The 16868-nt window shown below is 49.9% G+C and overlaps 1 long non-coding RNA gene across 1 annotated transcript; it reads left to right on the forward strand.

Annotated features, from left to right (window-relative positions):
• Positions 1-896: 896 nt before the first annotated feature.
• On the forward strand, positions 897-16403 carry LOC129133630 (uncharacterized). The gene is made up of 2 exons (XR_008536022.1): positions 897-1096; positions 15466-16403. It is a non-coding gene; the product is annotated as an uncharacterized LOC129133630 (long non-coding RNA).
• The last annotated feature ends 465 nt before the right edge of the window (positions 16404-16868 follow it).

Below are 16868 nucleotides of genomic sequence, written 5' to 3' on the forward strand. Positions count from 1 at the left end.
CTGATAAAAACGCCAGGAGGTCTAGTGGCCAGCAACATGGAGAAGGCTGTGGTACTCGGTGATTCATTTTCCTCTGTTTTCACTGGCACAGTTACCAGACCTCTTGAGACCCTGAACCTCAAGGCAGGGACTTGGGGAACAAAGTCCCTTCCAACATAGGAAACAATGGTCTCTTTTGAGACCACCCGAGGAACCTGTGGATACACAAGTCCTGCACCTGGGGAGGCACAACCCCATGCACCAGTACATGCTGGAGGCCGATTGGCTGGAAAGCAGCTTTGCAAATAGGACAATGTGCTCTTGCCTCAAAGGCGGCCAAGGATATCCTTAGCCTGTTATAGAGGAAAGCAGGGTTCATATATGTTACAAGACAGTTGTGTGGACCATTCAAGGTGCTCACTGTCCCCAGGGGTGCAGGGCACCACAGACCACCCTTGGGCAGCTTTGAGGGCACTGCCTACTTTTCTAAAAGCCTCCTATCCAGCTTAACGCAAATCCTACTCTCCTGAGCCCTCAAGCCAGCAGTGACGAACGCACGCTTTGCATTTTATTTGCTTCCAGGAGACGTGCAGCTTAGAAATGTCTGCAATGGAAGTGGGGCTTTCAGCAAACAATGTAGAGCAACTTCGGTTGTTTTTTCAAAATGTCCTGAGAAGTTAAAGGCAGGCCTGCCCTGGCCAAAGCAGTCGTTGGACTGGAGGGAGCAGCAGCAAAAAGGCACGGGCACCTTTGGGGTGGACTCGATGCGGTAACAAAAAACAAGAAACAGTACTTGTAGCTACTACAGCCTCTTCTGCGACCTCGTAGCCCGCCCTCGGGGTCGCAGCACTACACGGGGCAGATCCCTCCGCGCCCCGCGGGCACCAGGTCGACGAGGGCGGACCCGCCAAGGGGGCGGGGAAAAGCGAAAACGACAGGCGAGACAGCAAATCGAGACGCGGGCCACGATCCGTCGGCCCAATGGGCGCCGCGGAGGGCCCGGCTTAGTGGAGGAAGTGGTCGGGGCGGACACGGGCGTTGTCCTTGGCTGGCGAGAGTGTGGGGGCGCTGGTCTCTGGCCCTGGTGGCGCCACTACTGTCTTCGGAAAGATTATCGGTAAGGCGTTTCTCTGGTGCCGTCAGCGCCGAGGACGAGGAGGTAGCCGCACCCTTGCTCTGTGCGCGGTTCCTCTTCCCTTTCCCCCCTCTCCCCCTCCTCCCGCGCTTGCGGGCATCTGAGCCGAGGACCCGGCGCGTGGTGCCCGGGCGCGCGGCAGGGTGCTGCTGCGGCTGGGTGCAGGGACGGGGGACGGACGGGGCCTCTCTGGGTTGTGGCGCTCTCTACTGCACCATCCCCTAAGCTTGTTCTGAGCCGCACCCCCACCCTTCCGGCTGCCGCGGGCGTACTGGGTTGCTGGTGTTGTCCGGTCTCGCCTCGCATATTCCACCCCCACCGTGTCGTGTGCGCGCGTAGAGAGGGACCTCTGACGGTAACTTGGCCTCAATGTGTCTCCTAACAGCATCGAAGAGGTTTCGCAGCTTCGCTGTGCTAGGCTTTGGTTCTGAACCCGCAAACTGGATTATTAGGGCAAGGAATTACGGCTTTCTCTAGTTAAAAACAAAACCAAACCAAACCAAACTACAGAGTGGTCATCCTGCAGGCTGCAACGGCTTTCCAGAACTTGTTTCTGTGGGGAAGTAAGACCGTGATAACAGCATGCTTGCAAGGGTCACGCGTGTTGGTGCTGGAAACTAGAGTGAGCTGCTTAGCCCGGGGGGAAACCAATAACAGCCGTTGCCTATGCGATGTTAACTTTAAGGTAATATCCCCTATGACTTAGTTATTAAGATGCTGAAAGTTAACAGTTAGGGATGCCTTCTGCTTTTAAAGGCAGAGCTTGCATGCAGTAATAGAAGACAGACTCGTCCTATGCACTTGCAGGCTTCCTGTCATTATGCGTGTGTTCCATACTTGAGCTCCCTGTCCTGTGGGAAACGAATGGCCGCTGCTCTTCCACTTCACTAAACTCTTTGATGATTCAGTTAAGCCATTTGTCTCCAGTCTCTGCATGGACCACATCCAATAGAAAAACTGCTTAGGAAACAATCAGCCCGAACTAAAACATGCCGGAGGTTGTTCATTGCAAGTAGTGGCCTGTCTCCTTCCCCCATTGTCTTGCATGACAAATCCCACTTCTGGAGGGGGCTCTGTAAAGATGTCGTGTTTTGGGTATAGAAAGCATTATAATCATGCAAGAAAAATCAATGTTCTGGCTTGTGTTTGGGGTAATCTGGTAATCTGCTTCTGTAGGAGTTCAGCGGGGCAGATGGGTTTGCATAAGCTCTTACCTTTCTCTAAAGCTGGTTATGTTTTAACTGTTTAATCTTCCTCCAGTGCCGTACGTTCCATGATCTTTTGCCCCTAGACAGGACATTTTTCCTAAGTCATGCCTAAGGAGCCAATTATCGAGTTGTCTGAAGCAGGAGGTTCTGGTGAATCTGTAAGTACGGTGGGAGCTTTCTGTATGCTAAACTGTACCTGTAGATAGTTCCTCGTTTACTAGACTCTTTCCCATTGCCCCCTTTCCCCCTTGATAGGGCACAGTAGGCTACTTTGGGTTTTCTGGCGCTATCATGTTTTTGCCTCTAGCTTGTAATGGAGTTGAGCTTTTTGACTAAAAGCAGTGCTATCAAGCAGTGCTGGTCCCTGGGTATGTAGTTCTGGTGCAAAATGCAGTGTTGTTTTGGAGCGCAGTGTGGTGCCTATTGTCGTGGTTTAGAGTAAGAGTAGTAGAACTTCTAACATGCAGAAGAGCACTTGGGGTTTTTGGCAGGCCAGGGGCAAGGAAGGGCAAAGCTGGTGGAGCGGTGCTGGGCGTTTTGCTTTTAGCTATGAAAGCCACGTTCAAAGACTTTGTAAACCCACGCAAAAGGCAGCCTAAAGTTTATTTTCCACCAGGATTGGTTATGTTTCCTGAAGAGACAACGGGGGCTTTAACCCGGAGACAAAGTCAGCTCGTGTGGCTGTTTTGTAGTCCTTTGCTGTTTAGCTTGGGAAAAATTGCCTAGCTCTCTTTTGCCCCTATGGCGTGCATAATTGGTCTTGGTAACTTTGCTTGGAACGCTTCAGTTGCCGGCGGTCGGAGTGCCGTTAATTTGGCATGCAATGGTTGAATTGCTAGGAATTGGCTAGCTGCTTTCTCTGGGTGGTTCTCTGCTCTCGTTCCTTCCCTTCCTGCCCTCTGCCCTCTTTATGTGTTCCTTTTTCTGTTTATTTTACTTATTTATGGGTTTGTACTTCCTTCTCCAGCTTCTTGGGCATGTAATGGTTGTTGGCGAGATGTGTGTTGCTCACCTGGGCCTGACCAATGGATTCCGGATGGTTGTGGATGAAGGGCCCGAGGGTGGGCAGTCTGTCTGTCGCATACATCTACCCGTTCTGGGTGGCCATCAGGTGGGCTGGCCACCTGGCTAAGATTTTGGCACCGCAGGAGTTGCTGCACGCGTACAAATCACCACTGAATGGATTTCGTCTGTTGCCCATCAATCTAGCGGCTTTTGATGTGTAATGTTTTTTTTTTTTTTTTGCCTTGTGTCTGTGGAAGGTAATAAAAGCTTTGAGCAGCAGTTGCACAATAAAGATTTGTCATGGGGATATCACCTCCGTCTTGCGCATCTTACTGAGGGGAAGTAGTTCTGCAAGTTCAGAAGGTGTCTCCCTGGAATTGCAAGTATGTGGAATGTTTCAGCCAGATAACAGCATTTCAGAGATAGATAGATAGATAGTGATTGGCCTGTTTGTGTGAAGCTGGAAGCGCTTAGCAGTCTCTCTGGGTCTTGTAGGAAGCAAAGTCTTAGCTCTTTGGCAGTGGTACGCCAACGTACAGAAAGGCCGTGTAGGCTTCTGCTAAAACTGTAGAAGATGCTGCGTGTGAGGCTACACGCATGCTTTCCAAGGGTGGTTTCACCATGGTGCACTGTGTTGGAAGCATCCACCACCTGTTGGACCTGGGTGTCCTGGTAACAGGAGTAGGGTGCCAGTTTAGCACTATGTGCATGTAAGCAAACTGTATTGTACCAGCCTCTGTGTCATTCCTGATGAACTGCTGATGATGGATCACTTGCCGTAGCTGCCTCCTGTACGCCCAACACCTCAGGCTACAAGATGGGTGTTAAATGAGATAAGGGAGAAGAGGCAAACCTTCAGAGGCAAGGTAGTGTTTTTTTTCTTCACGCAAATGACTCAGTCCTGATAACTCTCCTCTGGGGAAGCACCAGCACATTCCCACCCACCCCGTGGTGGGGGAGGGGTGGTGTCATCTTTGCTAACGGGCCATAATGGACTCCATGGCACTAGGATAATAGGCAGCTGCAAGGACTTAGACCATCAAAGACTCCCAGAATATCCCATGACTCACAGTATTACATTCCTCCACTGTGAAACTCCCTGTCCTGGTGGAGGTACTGAGCATTCTCACCTGAACCGGAGCATATATATATATAATCTTTGGGTTTGGGGACTTGGTGCACCACCATTTGATGGATCCGGAGGAAGACCAGAATTTCAACAGTACTGTGCCCCTCACCTTACAAAGAGTGTGCCAATTTATACTCCGACTTTGTGGGTTAAAACCAGTTTTCTCTGTATCATTGTATTTTTTGTAATCTCTAGTAAATTGTAACTCCGACCTGTAATCTCTCTGGAGGTAGTTGAATGGGATTCATTTCTCCTGCCGGTTTACTTTTAAACCGGCACATCTTTTGGCGCCCAACGTGCGGCTCGAGAGAGGTCGGAATTGCAGTTTTGTTCTAAAGCATTTGTGTATTGGGGTATAGCAATTTTCCTGATCGTCGTGTTTCTCGGTGTATTCACGTGCATGTTGTGCCCTGTACATATTTCTGCATAGGGGGAGGTATTTGCCCATCATGATGCTCTCTTTACGATCAGGAGAGGAATCAAAACAGCTTTGCTGATTTACTGCGTTTATGGCATGATAACAGCAGAGGCAACGAGTTTCATTTGGAATGTGTATTCAGTCTTGTTTGCCTGTCCTAGTCTGGGCTGCTACCTCTGGGGCCTCATTAATAATGGCACCCAGCCTGATGCCTTAGAGTGGCTACCTGGAACAGAGGCTAGACAAGGTTAAGAGAATAAAAGTAGCTATTTATTAAAGGCCTTCAAAAGGTACACCTTGGGCAGTCAGAAGCCTCAGAGGCTACACCCAAGATGGACGATGGTCACGCGTTTTTCAGACAGATATAAGTTTGGTCCATTTACATGTCAGGGGTTATTCCTCCAATTACAGCCTCAGGCAGTGAAGTCATATGCCCCCAGTTTGCTCCCCTCCCCCAATTCACTTTTGTTTATACTTTCCGGGGCCTGAGGCAGTAGGGTGTCCTTGGATCTCAGGCCTAGAGGGATTGTTTTGTCTGACTAAAATGTGGAGACAGTTAGCTAACACTTTATATGGAGTTCAGAGTTATGCACTAATGCAGTACAGGATTTGAAAACTATAAGGCATCAAGCCTGTGGGGTGAGGAGGGGAGAATGTTTTTTTCCAGCCCTTCAGGCCTGCTGCAACAGTTTTTGAGAATGTTGAGTTCCCTCTAGATGTTAAGGACAGCATGATCTTCTTGTTAGTTCTGCTAAGTTTTCTCTATTTGGCTTGCACTGTCTACACCATGCTTACAGAATCACAGAATCACTAGGTTGGAAGAGACCTTCAAGATCATCAAGTCCAACCCATGCCCCAAACGCCTTAACTAAACCACGGCACCAAGTGCCATATCCAGTCTTTTATTGAACACATCCGGGGATGGTGACTCCACCACCTCCCCAGGCAGGCCATTCCAATATTGTATCACTCTTTCTGTGAAAAACTTCTTCCAAATATCCAACCGATATTTCCCCTGTCGCAGCTTGAGACTGTGTCCTCTCGTTCATGACATTTGTTGCCTGGAGAAAGAGACCGACCCCCACCTGACTACAACCACCTTTCAGGAAGTTGTAGAGAGCCATAAGGTCACCTCTGAGTCTTCTTTTCTCCCGGCTAAACAACCCCAGGTCCCTCAGTCGTTCCTCATAGGGCTTGTGTTCCAAGCCCCTCACCAGCCTTGTCGCTCTTCTCTGGACGCGCTCAAGCGTCTCAACGTCCTTCCTAAACCGAGGGGCCCAGAACTGGACACAGTATTCAAGGTGCAGCCTCACCAGTGCCGAGTACAGGGGAAGAATGACCTCCCTGCTCCTGCTGGCCACACTGTTCCTGATACAGGCCAGGATGCCGTTGGCCTTCCTGGCCACCAGGGCACACTGCTGACTCATGTTCAGTCTGTTGTCGACCAGTACCCCCAGGTCCTTTTCCGCTTGGGCACTGTCCAGCCACACCGTCCCCAGCCTGTAACGTTGCAGGGGGTTATTGCGGCCAAAATGCCGGACTCGGCGCTTGGACTTATTAAACTGCATCCCATTGGACTCTGCCCATCCATCCAACCGTTCTAGGTCTCTCTGCAGAGCCCTTCTCCCTTCCAACAGATCAACACATGCCCCCAACTTGGTGCCATCTGCAAACTTACTAATGAAGGTTTCAATACTCTCATCCATGTAATCAGTGAAGATATTGAACAAAACAGGTCCCAGCACAGACCCCTGAGGGACACCACTGGTGACCGGTCGCCAGCTGGATGCAGCACGGTTCACCACCACTCTCTGGGCCCGGCCATCCAGCCAGTTCCTAACCCAGCAAAGAGTGCTCCTGTCCAAGCCGTGGGCTGTTGGCTTTTCCCGGAGTATGCTGTGGGAGACAGTGTCAAAGGCCTTGCTGAAGTCCAAATAGACAACATCCACAGCCTTTCCTGCATCCACCAGGCGGGTCACTTGGTCCTAAAAGGAGACCAGGTTGGTCAAACACGACCTACCCCTCCTAAACCCTTGCTGGCTGGGTCTGATACCCCGGCCATCCTGTAAGTGCTGCGTGATGGCACTTAATATAAACTGCTCCATTATCTTACCTGGTACTGAGGTCAGGCTGGCTGGTCTATAATTACTAGGATCCTCCTTTCTACCCTTTTTGTGAATGGGTGTCACATTGGCCAGCTTCCAGTCATCTGGAACCTCACCAGTGAGCCAGGACTGTTGGTAAAAGATGGGGAGCGGCTTGGCAAGCTCATCTTAGAGTCAGGACAGAGGCTTCTGGGGAATTTGTCTGGAGAACTTCCCTGGGAGCAGATCATCCTGAGTGGCACGGGATGTTGAAGGAGATGGCCCAGTGTTTGGAAGACTTCTCTCTTCCAATGATCTGGAAGTTCACCTCTGAACAACTGCAAGGGCCCTGTTAAAAGAATAAGTTATGTGAAGGGAAAAGGCTCTGACAGCTCCAGAGATGGACAACTCACAGCAACATGCTGGGCCCTGGCCATTGCTTACCAGACACTGCTTGGTATGGTACAACACTTTCAGGAGGAGGAGAAAAGAAACAAATCAACAGGAGCCATGTCCACGCAAACCACGTCTGAGCCAGAGGGAAAAGGAAACAAATCAACAGGCACCGTATGCATGCAAGCCATCGCTGGACCAGAAGGACAGCCTAAGCTGGTAGCAGTCGCCCTTGTTCAGAAAAGAAAATCCCCATAGTGAATGACGAGGAAGAGGCAGGACCTTCACATCCAGCAGAAGAGACAGAGCCAGAAAAGGTCACTCGATCCCTATCCCCGGGCAAGGTGCGTGAGCTGCGTAGAGAGTTCACACGCGAGGCAAATGGGTCCATATTGACCTTGCTGCTCTGAATCGGGGATGCCATGGCTAATGATACAATTCCAGATGGTAGCGAAGCCAGGCAACTGGGATCCCTGTCCCGGGGTGTGGCTATTGACCAGGGGATCGGGAAAAGACAGGAAACTCTGAGCCTCTGGCGACGACTGCTTTCAAGTGTGAGGGAAAGACAGCTTTGTAAGGAGGACCTCCACGTGTCACGCGGACAGTGGAACATGATGGAGCACGGTGTCCGATGCCTGAGGGAATTAGCTGTGCTGGAGATCGTTTTTTCAGAGGACAAGGGATTCCCGAAAAGTCCAGACGGTGTCCAATACGCATTGCAAATGTGGCTGAAATTTGCTCAGCTCGGGTCAGAAGTATATTCCTGTTACTTAGCGATGCTTCAATGGAGGGAGGGAGAAGATTAGGTGGGTGCATTGGTTAGTAAACTCAGCATTTATGACGACCCTGTCGCCGCCCCGTTACGGGCCCATGTCTCGCCTGTGGAAACGAAACTGGCTGGGCATGTCTGGAGCCTGGAAGAGAAAATTGAAGAGGGCTACCAGAAACCAAGAGAGGAGCTTAAGGAGGGAATCTTCCGCATCTCGCCAGGACAGACGAGAGTCTCTGCTATTAGGAGCAGGCGTCCCCCAGCTAAGGAGAGGGTGTACACTCCACGAGGGTATACTCCCGGCAGCATAGGAGTGATGATGTCGTGTCCAGCCCTCTTGAAGGGACCTCCAGGTCGTATTTACAGGAAGGGAACAATGAGTACCATGACCAGAACTAGAGGGGCCCTGCCTCTAGCCAGGTAGAGGAGAGGGTCTATTGGACTGTGTTGATCCGATGGCCCGGCACATCAGACCCACAAAAGTGTAAGGCTTTAGTTGACACTGGCACGCAATGTACTTTGATGCCATTGAGAAATGTGGGGGCAGAATCCATCTCTATTTCTGGGGTGACAGGGGGATCCCAACAGCTGACTGGACTGGAAGCTGAAGTGAGCTTGACCAGGAAGGAATGGCACAAACACCCCATCGTGACTGGTCCAGAGGCCCTGTGTATCCTCGGCATAGATTACCTCAGGAGTGGGTATTTCAAAGACCCAAAAGGACATCGCAAGGAGAGTCAAGGCAAAAGCTGCAGTAGCTGATTCGCAGCTGGCAGATGCCGCTCCGATGCGAGCTTGGAACCTCCCCAGGTGGCCTGGGCTGGCACCGAGATGAGAGAGGGAAAGGGGGTGCTTCCGCTTTCAAAAAGGTTCCTGCAAACTCACGGGGGTGGCAGCTGGTCTCAGTGCTAGTAGTGGTCGAGGTGCGGGCGGCGGACGGCTGGAATCTTCTGATCAGCAGCGGGCACAGGTGGGGAAGGTAGCCAGAACTCAGTCGTAGTGCTGAGTTGCAGCGAAGCAAAGTCCCGGGTCAGAGCGCACAACCTCCCACGGCACCGTGCCACAGACGGTTCTCAGATCCCCTGAGTGGAAGGGCCCACCCCGCCCAGCTAAAACTCCCCAACCCCCACTGGAGAATTGTAGTATCCTAGACCAGCCCAGGTGTGAAGGGACCTTGAAAGATCATCTGGTGCAGCCTCTTGTGGGAAAGGGAGCCTAGATGAGATTATTTAGCACCCTGTCCAATCGCATCTGGAAAACCTCCAGCAATGGGGACTGATGCAACTTGTGCCCCTTGTCTTCTCCATGTGGCTCCCTGGAAGTACTGGAATACTGTGTGGAGGTTCCCCCTGAGCCTAGGCAGGTGCCTAACATTTTGCAACTAATTCCTTTGTCGTTGCTAGCCTTCATGCAGCCGCTAGCTGCTTTTAGATGTTCCTCCACAGCTTTTGGATCATGCTGCGCCCATGTGTCCGAGTATTTAGGACTTAGGCTTATTCCCTGCTTCTGAAAGTATTCAGTGATATCTCTTGCCATCCCTCCGACTATGCCAATTGGTGCAAATGGGAGTTTTAGGTCGCCTTAAGAATCGCCAGAAAAGGTATCAGCAAAAGCAGGTTCTCCAGCCCTTTGAGCATCTTCATGGCCCTCCTTGGGACGCTCTCCAGTCTGTCCGCCTCTTTTAATTGAATTCTGGGGACCAGAACTGCACACAGAGTGTGGCCTGCAGGCATGGCCTCTGTGAGAAGAGGCCAAGGTCTGCTCTGCGCTAGACACAGTTAGTTTTCACCAGCCAGGCACCAGACTTCCCTGAGAGCCAAAGCTGAGCAACTCAGCAAAGCTGGTGGCACCCTTGTGTAAGCATATTTAAGAAAGGGTAAAGCGCTGTCTGGGGCAGGTATTTCCCTGCTGCCCTTAGATCTGGCAGGTGGCTATGTCCTGAAGGAACTTTTTCGTCTTATTTTCTCCTCCTGTCCTATTGAGGAGGGGTGGTGAGAGAACAGCTGGTTGAGCCCCTGGCAGCCAGCCAAGGTCTGACCTCATAAAGCCTAAAAGGCATATTCTTCCTTGTAGAAGGGGGTTGGTGGCTTAGAGATTTTAGGAACAGGAAAATTAATTAGGGGCTGAATGTTGGTTTGAGTGAAGGGCAGGTACCAATCCGTCTTCTATAACTGCAATTTCAGCAGCAAAGGACAGCTGAGAATCAGGCCCCAAAGATGCTGGTTTGGGTGTTGCTAAGATGGAGTTCATTTCCCCATAGCAGCTCTCACAGTGCCGTGTGTCACGTGAAAAAGGGAGGAGGCTTCCTTGACCCTTGGTGTGGGGAGATTTTCTCAGTCTTTAGTGGTTAATTTGTCTGTGTTTCAGGAAAGTTGAGACCGTTGTGCCCGACCAGTCTGTCAGCATCCCATTGGGGGGCTCCTTCACTGAGCAGTCCTACTGGATCAGAGGGGGGTTTGAGTGACTTAGGGAAACACACCAACAGCGTAAGGGAGACCCCTCAGCAGGTCTTCCCCTTTACCCATTGTGTTACCTGCTGCTGCCGACTGGTAGCGTCCGCCAAGGATTCACGCTAACAGTTTATGGAATAACGCTCTTTATTAATATAAATTGTGACAGGTTAAGGTTCGAAGATTGTTGGTGATAGTGTCTGACTGCAAAAATATATTTGAAGGAATATACAGACAAGCTCTAATCCCCAATAAAATGTTCAGCATGCATAGAGTATGATTCTTATCCAATAGGCATCTCTATGGGGGAGAAGACAGGTTCAGCTTATCAACTGATCCCAGCAGCTACGATGGAGCCTTCCCTAACTTTTCCCCATTCTCGACTTATTTTTATACTATTTCTGTGTGTTTAGGTGGAGCTTGAGTGACTCTAGTCATGCATACCTTTGTTACTGACTGGTGTAAAATTCTCTTGCTTTGCTTTTAAAGATACAGTCAAGAAGAATATAGAGCACATGCCCAGTGAGGGATGGTTGCACTTTGGAGGTGGGTAACTTTGGGATGGAGGTGTGCGTTAATATTATTATTAGGCTTTAATGAAGCAAGTTCATCTAAGGAGAGTGATTTCGCCACAGTTGCTGGCTCAGCAGTAAGACATCTTCCCCTGTCTCCCTTGGTTGACAGGTGGTATGCTGTTTATCAGCTGCAAAGTACCATCGAGTTCCCTTCCCTGCAAGGATTTCTGCAGAGCCTGGCCTTCGCTCCGCTCCACCCTCCATTCCATCCCTCTTAGCAGGTGTGTTGTGTGCGTGTGTGGGGAATCATCACGGAATAGGTTCCAAGTCATGCCAACCGCATTCCACCCAGGGAGCAGCAACTGTGATTTACCCTATAATTCCCGTACTGTTATAACTCCTGTGAGGATGCTAATATAACTCCTAAGTTTCCTCTAATTGTATCCCCAGTTACCGGTCCACAGGGTAACCGGTCATTTTCCCACACCGTGCTTTGCACTGGTAGCTCGAAAGGTGTTGATAACACGCCGGTGTTTTGGCTACTGCTGAGCAATGTTGGCACAGCATCAGTGCTGTCTCTCCAACATTCTGCCCCAGCATCAGTAGGCTGGGGGTGGGCAAGATCCTGGGAGGAGACACAACCAGGTCAGCTGACCCAAACTGGCCAGAGGGATATTCCATACCATATGACATCAGCCCAGAAATAAAAGCTAGGCAAAGGAGGAGGAAAGGGGGGCATTTCTTATTTACAGTGTTTACCTTCCAGAGAAACTGCTACGTGTGCGGAAGCCCTGCTTCCCGGGAAGTGGCTAGGCGGTGCTTGCTGATCAAAACTAGGCAATAAGGTGCTTTTTTTTCCCCTCTCCTTGTTCATGCACAAACTTTCACTTTTGCTTTCGTAAACTGCCTTATCTCAATCTGCAAGTTGTTTTTCATCTCTCCCGTCCAGCTGGGAAGGGGAAGCGACAGAGTTGTTTGCTGAACACCTGGCGTCTAGCCAAGATAAACCCACACCAGTCCTTTTTGGTTCCTAACGTGAGCTGAGACAATGGCAGTTATATATCTTGCATGGTATAGTAATAGCAGTTACTGAGTAGCAAGTTCCTGTGCGGGACATGGAGTTTGTCAGGTACGCTGCTTATCTCTTTGTTTTGTTCAGTTTGGGAACACGTTAATACAAACAGTGGCTCTGTGCTTTGCTGTGACACTGATGGCTTTATTGTGCTGGAGGAGCTATTTTCTGGGGACAATGCGGGAATCCCTCTCCCTCTCCCTATCTGGGATTGATGTGTATCGTTTTAGAATGCAGGCTCCCGTGTTCCTTGTTCCCCCTCATGTAAGCTGTTGAATACTATTTAATACTATTAACTAATACTGTTGGCGTACTATGGGGTTTGTGGAATCTGGTGTCATTCTGCTGTAAGACAAAACAAACTGTAGGTGAGGAGATATTGAAATGTGCCCTGAAGCGGCTGGTCCCTGGATGTCAGTGTGTGTGGTAGGATTTGGGCAGGCTCCTAGAGTGGTTATCACCTCCCCTTGCCTGGGACTTTACACCTAAACAGGCAATGAGCCCTGGCAAACTGACGCGTCACCTGATAGAAGGGTGCCTTACCTACCCCGATGAAACCCAGCAGCTTCTCGCCCTGTACAGGGGCCTGGCCTATGCCTGTTGAGCCACAGTTCAGTACTGTCAGAGGAGTGTGGCTGAGGCAGGGACCCGAAGTGCATTGGAGGACACTATGGCTGAGATAGGGACCCAAACAACAACGACTACAGTAATTGCCCCCCAGAAGTGTCAAAGAAAAGGGGAATAAGGAGAGCCAAGGAGCGATCAGCAAGACTCACTCACCTTTTTAGTAGTCCCACGTGGCCAGTGCAAAAGTCTGATGGAGGGTGGAGGTTAACAGTAGACCATCGTGGCCTGAATGAAGTAACGCCCCCACTGAGTGCTCCTGTACCGCACATGTTAGAGCTCCAATGTGAACTGGAGTCAAAAGCAGCCAGGTGTTGTGCTGCACTTGGCATTGTCAATGCATTTTTCTCAATTCCTTTGGCAGCAGAGTGCAGACCACAGTTTGCTTTCATGTGGTGAGGTGTTCAATACACCAGGAATCGACTGGACTGCCCCGGGGGTGGAAACACAGCCCTACCATCTCTCATGGACTGATCCAAAGCGTACTGGAAATGGGTGATGCCCCCGAACGCCTGCAATGCGTTCACGACATCATTGTGTGGGGGCAGTGAGGCAGAAGAAGTGTTTGAGAAGGGAAAAAGAATAGTTCAGAAAGTTCTGGAAGCTGGGTTTGCCATAAAGAAAAGCAAGGTCAAGGGACCTGTACGGGACATCCAGTTCTTGGGCGTCAAACGGCAGGATGGCCGCCGTCATGTGCCTATGGATGTGGTTAAGAAGATAGCAACTATGTCTTCACCAGCTAAGAAGATGGAAACACCGGCTTTCGTAGGCCGCCCGGGGTTTTGGAGAATGCCTATTCCAGGTTATACTCAGCTTGTGAGGCCCCTGTATCGAGTGACCCGGAAGAAGAACCATTCTGAATGGGGCCTTGAGCAACAACAGGCCTTTGAGCAGATCAAAGAGGAAATAGCTTGGGCGGTAGCTCTTGAGCCCGTTCAGACTGGACCAACCCTGCAAAATATACTCTACACCGCAGCTGGGTAGCATGGTCTCACTTGGAGCCTGTGGCAAAGAACATCAAGAGAAACCCGAGGTCGACCATTAGGGTTTTGGAGCTGGGGTTACTGAGGATCAGAAGGCCCACTACACTCCAGCTGAAAAAGAAATATTAGCAGTGTATGAGAGGGTTTGAGCATCCTCAAATGTTTTTGGGAAGGACGCCCATCTCTTCTTGGCACTGCAATTTCCTGTGCTACACTAGATGTTGAAAGGAAGCATCCCTTTGACACATTGTGCAAACAGTGCTACTTGGAGTAAGTGGGTGGGTAGCACTGATCACACAACGAGTTTGACTGGGGAAACCCAATTGCCCGGGAATCCATGGAGAAAGGCAGAGGTTTTGGAGAATTTCTTTGAAAAGTCACTTGTGCTCAAGAAGCAGCACCATATAATGAGTTATCAGAAGATGAAAGAGGCCATGCTGTCTTTACTGATGGATCCTGCCTCGTGGTAGAAACCATCAGAGGTGGAAAGCTGCTGTGTGGAGTCCCACATAACGAGTCGTTGAGGTTGCTGAAGGAGAAGTGGCCTGTACTGTGTCTCTATAGTGACTCCTGGATGGTGGCTAATGCCCTATGAGGGTGGCTACAGCAATGGAAGAAGACCAATTGGCAATGCAAGGGTAAACCCATTTGGGCTGCTGCGTTGTGGCAGGACATGACTGCACGGATAGAAATCATGTCTCTGAAGGAATGTCACGTAGATGTTTACGCGCCCAAATGCCATGCCACTGAGGAACGTCACAAGGATGAACAGCTAGATAAGGCTGCCAAAATGGAAATAGCTCAGGTAGACTTAGACTGGGAGCAGAAGTGTGAACTATTTACAGCCCGATGGGCCCATGAAACATCAGGACATCTAGGAAAAGATGCAACCTACAGATGAGCTTGTGATCGAGGGGTGGATCTGATCACAGAGGCTATCACACAGGTCACCCATGAATGTGAAACGTGTGCTGCAATCAAGTGAGCCACACGAGTACAATCTCCTTGGAATAGATGGCCAAGCTGGATTTTAAAGATGGTGAGGCCTGGCAAATTGACTATATTGGACCACTGCCATGGACACACCAAGGCAAGAGCTTACATACTCATCATGGTAGAGGCAACTACTGGTTGGCTGGAAAAATACCCTCTAAGCCATGCTATTGCTTGAAACACCATCTTAGGCCTTGAGGGACACATTTTGTGGTGTCATGGTACCCCAGAAAGAATGGAATCAATGAGGCTTGTTTTTGAAATAACCTCCTAAACTCTTGGGCAAAGAAACATGTGGATATATCACATCCCTTATCACCCACAAGCCTCTGGAAAGATTGAGAGGTATGATGGACTGTCAAGAGGGTTGGGCAATCGGGCATGGAAGCATTGGGAGGCAAATGTAGCAGAAGCCACTTGGCTGGTTAACACCAGAAGATCTGCTAACCGCGCTGGTCCTGCCCAAACAAAACCACTACATACTGTGGGAGGAGATAAGGTCCCCGTACTACACACAGGGAAGTGGCTAAGGAGGTCGGTGTGGAATTCTCCTCCCATGGGAAAAGGCAAACCTATTAATGGGATTGTCTTTGCTCAGGGACCTGGGTGTACTTGGTGGGCAATGCAGAAGGACGGGGAGACCTGGTGTGTGCCTCAAGGAGATTTAACCTTGGGGGGAAAATAATGAGTGTAAATTGTATGTTGCAGGGAGTAAAGTAGCAGGAGTGACGTGAACCGACGATGAGTGAATTTTACGAGCGGCGAGGAGAGTGCGACGATAGCCCAGGCAGGGCCGGTGTCGATGCCGAACGATCGTGTGTGTCGCTTCTGTCCCGAGCACCCATCTTGATGGAATGGAGCCCAAGTCACGGCCTGTTTTTAAACATCCGGAAGGGTGGAAGAAACCCATGGAATGGGAAACTAATGTCTATCTTTGAAAGGAAGTGGGACGGTAGTTAATGAAAATGTATACGTGTGTTGGGCATAAAGATGGTTTAAGCATGGAGTTTAAGTTGTAAGCGTTGGTAAGAAGGGATTTCAGTCATGACAAATAAATACAACGGAATAATTAGAAGACAGATATATATATATATATATCTATAATTCTGTGGCATCTGAGTACGATGATGCAAATGGTGTGAAGTAAGGGGTGGAGATTGTATTGGGTGTGGCTGAGATGGAGTTAGTTTTCCGCATAGCGGCCATCAGTGCCATGCTTTGCATTGGTCACTAGAAAGGTGTTGATAACACGCCAGTGTTTTGGGTACTGCTGGGCAGTGTTGGCACAGCATCAGCGCTGTCTCTCCAACATTCTGTCCCTCATCAGTAGGCTGGGGGTGGGCAAGATCCTGGGAGGAGACACCACTAGACCAGGTGACCCAAACTGGCCAGAGGGCTATGCTGTACCATATGACTTCAGCTCAGAAATAAAAGCTAAGTTAAGGAGGGGGAAGGGGGCACATTCGTTATTTACAACGTTTGCCTTTCGGAGCAACCCTTACGCGTGCTGAAGCCCTGCTTCTTGGAAAGTGGTCGGACAGTGCTTGCTGATGGGAACTAGAGGATATAATTATTTGGTTTTCCTGTTTGCTTTTTTGTGCGAAAACTTTCTCTTTTCCTTTAGTAAACTGCCTTATCTCACCCTGTGAGTTGTTTTCCATCTTATTTTCTCTCTGTGTCAAGCTGAGAAGGGGGAGTGATAGAGTGGCTCTGTGGGCACCTGGCATCCAGCCAAGGTCAACCCACCAGCAATGCTTTTGATGCCGTCCAGGTGTTGTAGGATAAGGGCACTGAATTGGCTGCGGAGCTGGTGCTTGCAACAGCGTTCTGGGTTCGATGAGCATGGGGCCCTGTTTTTGGATCAGCAACTGCTTGGGAGAGCGGAGCTCCACCTCACTAAGCGGAGTAAAGGTATTTTTGCCAGTAGGACAGCTGACCTCATTTGGAGGGCTTTAAACTAAAAGCGAGGTGTCGCGGCAGGGCGTCCCCGAACTGGTAATAATTAGCATTGACTCCATGATTCACAGAAGGCTGATCAATCTCTTTATTTTATATATATATAATTATTAGGAAACCCGTTGCTTTTATAGACAGTTACGATACACCTGGAC

Source organism: Agelaius phoeniceus, chromosome W (genome assembly GCF_051311805.1).
Source record: "Agelaius phoeniceus isolate bAgePho1 chromosome W, bAgePho1.hap1, whole genome shotgun sequence".
Classification (NCBI taxonomy): Eukaryota; Metazoa; Chordata; class Aves; order Passeriformes; family Icteridae; genus Agelaius; species Agelaius phoeniceus.